The sequence below is a fragment of the Eriocheir sinensis genome, chromosome 27 (genome assembly GCF_024679095.1).
Source record: "Eriocheir sinensis breed Jianghai 21 chromosome 27, ASM2467909v1, whole genome shotgun sequence".
Taxonomy (NCBI): domain Eukaryota; kingdom Metazoa; phylum Arthropoda; class Malacostraca; order Decapoda; family Varunidae; genus Eriocheir; species Eriocheir sinensis.
This window is the reverse complement of record NC_066535.1, coordinates 17,221,437-17,231,210: the sequence shown is the minus strand read 5'-3', so window position 1 is coordinate 17,231,210 and position 9,774 is coordinate 17,221,437. Positions and strand designations below refer to the sequence as shown.

At 43.8% G+C, this 9,774-nt stretch overlaps 1 non-coding gene across 1 annotated transcript; it reads left to right on the top strand.

The window, feature by feature from the left end:
- Positions 1-990: 990 nt before the first annotated feature.
- Positions 991-1,062, top strand: Trnaq-uug (transfer RNA glutamine (anticodon UUG)). The gene has a single exon. It is a non-coding gene; the product is annotated as a tRNA-Gln (tRNA).
- Positions 1,063-9,774: the final 8,712 nt, after the last annotated feature.

Sequence of the window (9,774 nt, the reverse complement as noted above, 5' to 3'; positions counted from 1 at the left end):
TCAACCTCATTTACTCACACGGAGTGACGGGGAGGCGAGAAGCGCTGTCACGTTCCTGGGTGTTCATATGCAATACTTCATAAAGGAACAGGATGAGTTGCAACACTGCGTATCACAGTATTGCTAGCCACGTCTGTCACCACGGGAAACATTTGACAGCCATCAGACACACATGCAATGGGACAGGTAGTGTTGCAGGGCTGGATATTACTCGCGGTCTATGAAAATACACCACCTTTATACCTTAATGATCACAAGAAGTAAAAAAATGTGCGAACTTTCTCAATTAGGAAGTTTTCTTCACCCTTCTTAATTTTGCTGTTACTCCTCGTGAACACCAGGCTGCGGGAGCTCAGTTCAGGGCGAGACAAAAACTCGACATGATGGCAGCCATTACCGACTCACAAAGACCATTAGGGGAAAAGTTATTGTTAATTCCAATTACTTTCTTTGTCCAATTCCGTCTTTTGTTTGCATCAACTTGTGATGGGGAGCCGAGAGAAAAGTAAAGACTCGAGACAAGAAATATCTCTCCTTTGGGAGCTTTAATCATTTCGTCTCTGCGAGGGAATACAAAGGCGCCGAGCAGACTCCCTAATGTTTGCTCAAAGGAAAAAATGACTGATTAAGAGAAATATTAGGTATCAAAAGGCAGCAACGAAAAACGTGATCTCATGTGAATCTTTGATGCCTGAAAACGTTCGATACGAAACAAGAGAAGCCTAATGAGACCTTATTTACAACGACCCGTCCCTGCACCCGCCCCCTCCCCGCCCCGCCCCGCCGTAGCTTAACAGGCTGGAGGGGGGCAGGGCAGGGACGGCAGTACGCCACACTGGAGGTGCATCTCGCAGGGGACGGCGAAGCCAGAGCCTTGCTCTCACTCACGGGGCAAAGGCGACCATGCTTGAACGTGGCAGCACAGCCACAAACCAAAACTCTCTCTCTCTCTCTCTCTTATGCAATAGTTATGTCACCAACAAACCTCAGGGTCCCATGGTGTAATGGTTAGCACCCTGGACTTTGAATCCAGAGATCCGAGTTCGAGTCTCGGTGGGACCTGCTCATCTTTTTATAATTGTCCTTGGATGCCGTTCTGGGAGGGCAAGGGCAGCGTCACGAGTCACTGCCCCTGTGGCCATGGCTCGTCGGTGTGTGGTGAGTTTTATGAGCAAGTAAATCATCGATATGCTTCCAAAGCTGCATGAATTATGGAAATGATGAAGTACTGGAGCAATTTATAGATAGAAAGACAAACAGGTATAGATAGTGCTGCATAAATAGAAAGGTATACACACATACACACATACATATATTCAAACATACATACATACATACAAACATACATATTTCATTTAGCACACCATCTCAAGACACAATAAATAAATCACATCTAATGAGAGGTTTTCACCTGATAGTGTAATGGCATTAAAAAGCGTGAGAAACGTTTACGTTGAGACTGGAAACGCATAGGAGAGGCATATATCACCCAATTATGAAATATGTTGACATAATATATATATATATATATATATATATATATATATATATATATATATACATATATATATATATATATATATATATATATATATATATATATATATATATACTGTGGTGTTTCTGTATTGTCCTCTCCGGCATTGGAAAACTCAAACACAATGCACAACGTTCTATAAATCCTCGGCGCGGCGTCACGTCGGGATCAGGCCACCGCCAGCGCCGCCGCTCCCTCAGTCAACAAAGCAATAAAACTCGCCCTTGAAAGGGGCGCCGCGGCACAAGGGAGGACCTACGCGGCGGCGGCCTGGAGGAAGGGATAGAGTAGTCGCATCAATTGTCGCTGCTACAGAAAGGATTTATTCTACGGAGACTTTGCCTTTCACTGGCGAACAATCCTGCCTCGGGGCGCTCCTTTGTACGCCGCCTTTGTGCCATCGCTTCATTATCTCGTAAATCACGGCAAAAGTTCCAATGAGACCCGAGTATCGATGGCAACGAAAAAAACAGTGATCCTCCGGCGGCAAAAGTGAGCATAGCGAAAGGCGCAAAATTTGAATGTTGCGTCACTTGGCGGGGACGGCGGTAAGTGACGGGCTGGGCAGGGGAGGGCGGGGAGGGAGGGAAGGGGTTCAAGGCAGCCATCAACATGTACATCAAAATAATAACAATAACGAAAAGAACATAGTAATAACAATAATGATTATATTAATAAGTTAACAACAATAATTATATTTCTGCTGCTACTACTACTGTTACTACTGCTACCACTACTACTACTACTACTACTACTACTACTACTACTAATAATAATAATAATAATAATAATAATAATAATAATAATAATAATAATAATAATAATAATAATGATAATAATCATAATAATCATAATGATATTACTAATAAAACTATTTTTTCAGTCATAATACAATTTATATGATTACGATTACATCAATATATATATATATATATATATATATATATATATATATATATATATATATATATATATATATATATATATATATATATATATAAATGGTCAATACTGCTAATATATATTTTCAGTACTATCCTGATCGTTATAATTAACATTCACTCATTATTCTTATTCAGGGAGTCACTGAAATACTTCATATTGGCTACCTGAATCGCCTACATCATTAGACTAAAAATCCGTGACTAATGATAGTTTTCTCCTAAGTTGCATCTATTTATTGCTTTAGTTTTTTTCTCTCTCTCTCTCTCTCTCTCTCTCTCTCTCATCCAGTCATTCAGCCTCACACCAAGCTTTTCAGCGCGCGCAGTTGGACGCTGCCCTTGTTGAAGCAGCGCCCGCCGGTCCTCGGCGCCGCCCCTCGCCTACACAAAGACGATGGGAAGTTATGACGCCTTGACGGACGCACGAAGTTCTGAGCCACCCAGCGTGAGAGAGAGAGAGAGAGAGAGAGAGAGAGAGAGAGAGAGAGAGAGAGAGAGAGAGAGAGACCCATAAGTCTCTACTACACAGGGCTCCCACATGCCTCTCAGAGTATGAATATTCAATGCTGAGAAGAAGGGTTTAAAGACGAGAAGGAGAGGAGAGGCGGAGATAAATGAAAGAGGAGAGACGAGAACAAGGAGGAGTTAAAATGGCCTAACGTGTGTGTGTGTGTGTGTGTGTGTGTGTGTGTGTGTGTGTGTGAGCGCCGCCTCCGCCTCCACGCCCTCGCCCACCCTGCTGGCACCAGTGACACTGTTTGCTCACCTCCTCCTCGCCACTGCCGCCGAGGCCATTACCAACCCGACGGTCACCACTGTATGTACACCTCGCGGCACGTCCACAAACAAACAGGCACCACCCGGCACATCCCAGTCGAGACGGACAAACAAGGAGAGGCAAACAGACAAACTGACAAAGAAACAAACAAAAAGATGAAGATACAGACAGACACACGGGCAGAGAGACAAGCTGACAGAGACAAAGACGAAGAGACAGACAAACAGAGAAACAGACCGACCGACACAGAGACAATTATAAAGCTGAAGGGACAGACACAAATAAATAGGTAAATGTCGTAGTAAAATAAACAAGCAAAGAACTCAAAAGATGAAAAAAAACAGACAAACATAGTCAAAGAAACACAGGTCTAAAAAAACAAAAAAAAAACATTAGGGAGAAAAATAGATAGAAAGACAAAAACAAAGACAACCATAAAAATAAACAACTCAATAAACAAACAGCTAAAGAGAGAGACCAACAAACGCACACACAAACAACCAGACAAACAGAGAAACACTACTATAAAAAAAAGCGACCAGCCGGCGGAACTGCAAATTTGGTGACCTCGAGGGGCCTGGAGGGTGTGTTGTTTTAGGAGGGGCGAGGGCGGCGTGCGTCTGTGCGTCTCATTTCACGGAGGCTGCAGGAGCGCCGAGCGGCAACAGGATCGAGATAATTAGGTTCGTTAGTATCTTTGATCTCTCGGAGGCGACGATGACGAGGCCCGAGCCGGAAAATAGCGAAAATGTGTAAGCCAACGAGACAGAAAGAGAGGGAGCGAGAGAGGGACTGTGTGAGTGGATGTAGTAGTTGGAGATGAGCAAGTGTGTGTGTGTGTGTGTGTGTGTGTGTGTGTGTGTGTGTGTGTGTGTGTTAAACGTATATGTAGTTAACCAAGTTCTCTTTCCGTAAATCTGATAACTCTAATGCTTTAATGATACTGATTTGGTCTAATACGCTAAAAATATAGTAATCATTCACATAAACGTTTTGTTATTTCGACCTGCAGTGGTATTAAGGTTGCAAAGCTACGTATATGATCTTACTGGAGGACAGCGCACATGTGACAATAATATTTTGTGTTGTTGAAGACTTGAACAATCCTGATAGAGTCCCAGATTGCGATGCCTGACTAAGTGACTGAGGCAATTACAAAACACAATTCACGATTTCCACGGACACGGTTGAAGCAAAGCGGCTTTACTCATGCTTCCTCTGAGGCCATGAGTTTTTCCGAGATTGAACTGGTTTGAGTGACGGATGGAAGCAAAGAGGTGGGAAATGAAATACGAAAAGAGTTAAGTGGTAAAAAAAATAAACAAAAGGAGCAAAATAACAAAGTAGCAGTATGGGGAGTGTTTTACGGGGAAAAGAATGAAAAGCTAAAAAATGAAAGGATATTAAAAAGACTAAGGAAAGGAAGTCTCCCTCACAGTCACACGAATTCGGGACATGAGAATGGAAGGAGAGGGGAGGAAAGGATGGGATAAACACAAAGGGAAAAGAAAGCTCACTCTAAGACACACGAATCCAGGACATGAGAAGGGAAAGGTAGGAGAAGAAAGGATGGGAAGAAACCTATACAGAAAAACTCCCTCACAGCCACACGTATCCAGAACAGAAGAATGGAAGGTAGGAAAGGAAAGAAAGGGATGAAGACCGAGGGAAATGAAAGGCCCCTCTGAGACACACAAATCCAGGACATAGGAAGGGAAAGGTAGGAGAAGAGAGGATGGAAAGAAGCCTATAAAAAACACCCTTACAGCCACACATATCCAGAACATATTATTGGAAGGTAGGAAAGGAAAGAATGGAATCAAGACCAAGAGAAAGGAAGGCTCCCTCTCCTCCGGCCGAGCATTACCCTCTGGCAGTCTGATGCTTAATAGACACGTGACTGTCTCGGCGAGTTGACTGTAGCCACAAGCAGCGAGGGCTCCGTGCCGCCTCCCACATGCAGCGGCACGCGTCACTCTCACGCGTTTGCTTATTCTATGAGGCGAGGCGACGCGGGTGGTTGAGGATATGGCGTGGTGATGGTAGTGGTGGTGATGTGTCGGTGTAAAGGGCGTTGATGGTCTTGGTAGAGCTGGTGGTGGTGGTGGTAGTCGCGTATAGGGAGGGGGGTAGCGTTGGTGATTGTGGGAGGGGGGGTAGTGTTGGTGATTGTGGGAGGGGGGAAGTGTTGGTGTTTGTGAGAAGGGGGGATAGTGCTGGTGATTGTAAGAAAGGGGGTAGTGTTGGTGATTGTGGGTGGGGGTAGTGTTGGTGATTGTGGGAGGAGGGGTAACGTTGGTGTTTTGTGGTACTTGTGTATAGTGAGATTCTTCCCATGGAATTATAGTTGTTTCTAAAGACGTGTTGACCAGATTGATGGATAGCATAGACCCTAAGCTCGCACATGTCCTTGATTAGCCAAAAACATTATTCCTTTGACATCCTTTTCAAAAATATCAGTATCCCATTTCCAGTTTCCTACGAGCTTTCTAGGGTTCACTAATACAACTCCATGACTACAGCCAACATATTAATTTTCTCTGCAGTAGTAGCAAATATCCCAAGTGAAAAAAGTAAGGGAAAATGAAGTACGGGGAATTCAAAGGTATCAAAAATCATGCTAAAAGTTACGAGAGTTTTTGCGTTAATAATAAGTGAGGGTTTGGAACACGGCCATGAGCAAAAAAAAAGGAAAAAGTGAGTAATAACATTTATTTACGACGGCTTATAAAATTATCGTTGTTTCAGGATTACGATGCGAGTGATTTCAGACGATTAATACTTTAAATATTTAATGACAGTCGTATGATATCAGATTAATGTTGGAAAGGCAAACACGAGGACGACGACTGTATTTTTAATGTGCAATTACAACTATTTACACAAAAACGGATAAAACACATTTGTCCGAGGCGAGGCAATTTCACAGCAACATTTAATGAATGGTATTATACTAGTCTCTCTCTCTCTCTCTCTCTCTCTCTCTCTCTCTCTCTCTCTCTCTCTCGCCCTACTTTGCGTCGCTCCATGCAGGTTTAAAGTCGAGGGTTTAAGAACGCTCATAACAGCCATACGTCTCTCTCTCTCTCTCTCTCTCTCTCTCTCTCTCTCTCTCTCTCTCTCTCTCTCTCTCTCTCTCTCTCCTCTCTCTCTCTCTCCTTACCGTAAACAGACCAAAGGCTATTTATGACATGAAATGAAAATACGTGCTCTATCGAACTTCTCTATAAGGAAAAGAAAAGAAATGCCGAAAACATGAACCATAAAAAAAGAAAGAAAACGCGACTAACCATCCAGGAGGTATGAGTCTTATAAAAAAAAAAAAGACAAAGAAATATACGAAGGACGGTAAAACAAATGGCCGAGGGAAACGGAGGAGGCAACCACTAATCAAAGAATCACCTAATGGAAGACAAATGGTCCCGGCAAAGGCAAACATGAAGGGTGGCCAAGGAAAGGGAAGACCGGAGGAACAACGCGGCCTCAACTTTATCAAAAAAAATAATAACTTACCAACTCCCGGAAGGAAACACCAAGTCAGCCGAGGAACTATGAACACACACACACACACACACACACACACACACACACACACATACACACACACACCAGAAGGAAAGAAAAACATCACTCCTAGGGCCACCTCGGATTATGGACAGTGATTTTTTGCCCCTCTCTCCAACCTGAAACGAGTCTTTAAAGGACAATATAAAAATAGACACCCCGAAAGGAAGAGTAAAAAAATAACTAAGAGGAGAATAAAATCCGATGTTACAATCATTAATCTTCGACAAGTGGTGCTAATGATCTTTTATGTCCTCCGAACGAAAAGGAAGTGCACAATCATGGAAATAAAACGAGATGGATGTTATAAGGACAAGAGTTAGAAGAGGACGATGACGAGGAGGAGGAGGACAAGAGACAAGACGAAGGCGAGGAAAAAGACGAGAAGGAGGGCGAAGATAAAAACGGCGACCACCAGCTAAAGAAGGGAGAAGTGGAGAGAGACGAGAAAGACGAAGGAGGAAAGGAAGAGGGGCGTTTACTGGGCCATCTTGTGATAAATAGTGGAAGAGAAGTTAAGAGGAAGAAAAATTGGGGGGAACAACTTTTGAGGGTGGAGAGATATGGAGGATGACGGGGCTCCTTAGCTACAGATGGAGGAAGAGAAGGAGGCGGAAAAGGAGGAGAAGGAGGAGGAGGATAAGGAAGAGGAGGAGGATAAGTTTTAGTGTTGGTAATAGTGGTGGGGATGGTGGTGTTGGTTATACTGAAGAATCGCGTTTGCGAAGTCACAGGGAACGGAGAGAGAGAGGGAGAGAGAGAGAGGCCTCGGAGAGATAAAGTGAGGGAAAAAAAGAGACGTTTATGATACAAGACGAGGGTGATTAGTGGCTGGGGTGAAAAGAGGGTGAAATTGAGTGGTGGTTTAGCGGGCAGTCGGTCATGACCACAGGGACAATAGAGGAGGAGGAGGAGGAGGAAAAGGAAAATGGGAGAAGTGGAGGGATGGAAGGACAAGGAAGGATAAGAGAAGAGAGTGAGAGATAAAAGGAGCAGTTACAGGGGAAGGAGGAGGAGGAGGACGGGATGGATAGGAGGAGGGTCATAGGAGTGAGGGAGAGGGAGGATGACGAGAGAGAGGAGCAGCAGGGAGACAAATAAAGGTACGGAGGGTAGTGAAGTGGGGAGTGTTGGGAGATGCACGATAGGGGAGCAGGAGTAGGGGAGTGAGGACAGAAGGGAAAAGAAAAAGGGCAAGGATGGCACAGGAGAGTGAGGGGGTAATGGAGGACAAGAGAGTGAGAGGCAGAGGCTGGGAGAGGGGCAGGGGAGGAAGGGGAAAGTACCGCTGGGAGGAAAGAGGCGCGGAAGGACGGGGTGGGTGGGAGGGGTATTATGGGGCCAGAGTGAGTCGTCAGCCATAAAACAAAAGTGTCCTCCGCCCATTCACTGCCTCCGTCCACACATGTTACGCTTTAAATAACCCTTGTGGACTCTTTCCCTTCCCTCCCTCCACCCACCCCGCACCCTGCCGACCCCCGCCCCACCCCTCCAGTCCCTCACCCGCCCCATACCGTCCCCGCTCAGCCAGGGAGGGCCAACGCCTAACACTCTGCCTGGCCGGTGCTGGAATCCCATGGCGCCATTAAGAGAATCGATCTTGAGACACATGGAACTGAGCACACGCGAGAGCTAGGTGACACTCACAAAATAAAGAAGAAAAAGATATCGGTGACTATTCCAACAGAAAACATTATGCGCCTTAAAGAGAAGAAGAAAAGAAAACGGGTGGCAGCAGTAACAGTAGCAACAGCAACGCCATAAATAGCAACAGAAGAAATAGCAATAATAGAAATAGTAATAGTAGTAGTAGTAGTAATAATAATAATAATAATAATGGTAAAAAGCAACAGTAAAAACAATAAAATAATAATGACAAAAACAACAATGATGATGATAATAATAATAATAATAATAATAATAATAATAATAATAATAATAATAATAATAATAATAATTATAATAATAATAATGGTAATACCCTCTTCTGCCTGGCCGCGTCTGCATGCAGGATATCAGCAAAATTCCACCATCACATCGTCGGCGGTTAGTCAGCGGCAAAATTCCAATACTGGCGCCCGTCCCTTCCGCGGGTGTGCCAGTATGGTTTGATCATTAACATTCGCAATAACTCGGCGCTTTAATGACGACCCGATACAGGAATAACCGAGCGAAGAGCAGACGACTGGTGGATGAATGAAAGAAGATAGATGGATGGATGGAAGGAAGGAAGGATGAATGGGATGATGGAGTGGGTGAGTTGATTGATGTATAGATGAACGGATGGACTGATGAAATGATGGATAGATGGACGAATGGATGGATGGAATGACGAATAAATGGATGTATAAATTGATGGGATGACAGAAACTAAAGCGAATTAAATCATCATATCTTGTCGCGATGAAAACGTACCCATTGAAAAGGACGGAAGAGGAATATGAATGAACGACAGACTGGCAGATGGATGAATAAATAACAGAAAGGATAGACGAATGAATGAATGAAAGACATGAGAGTGCGAGATTCCACGAAACTGACAATGTAGATGATGGTGGTGATGATGATGATGAGGAGGAGGAGGAGGAAAAGAAGGAGGAAGAGGAGGAGATTGAAAAAGACGACTGTGATTATGAAAGCGAAGATTACCAAAACGATAATGATAGTGATAACAGTAATGATGATAATGATGATAATGGAGCACTTCAGACAATGAGACCTTCAGACACACTAAAAATAAAGAAAAAATAACAGCCATATTTCCCAAAACTTACAGAGGGTCACCCAAGTATCTATGCTTTGAGACACTCACTGAAAAGAAAGAAAAGGAAAGAGGAAAGAAAACACCCCGCAGTTCAGCGTAGTCTCTGTCCTTGTCGGCGATTAAAAGGAATATTAGATCAAAGGAAGCCATGAGTTCGCGGAAGGAAAAAAAAGGGAGTTCCAGGCAG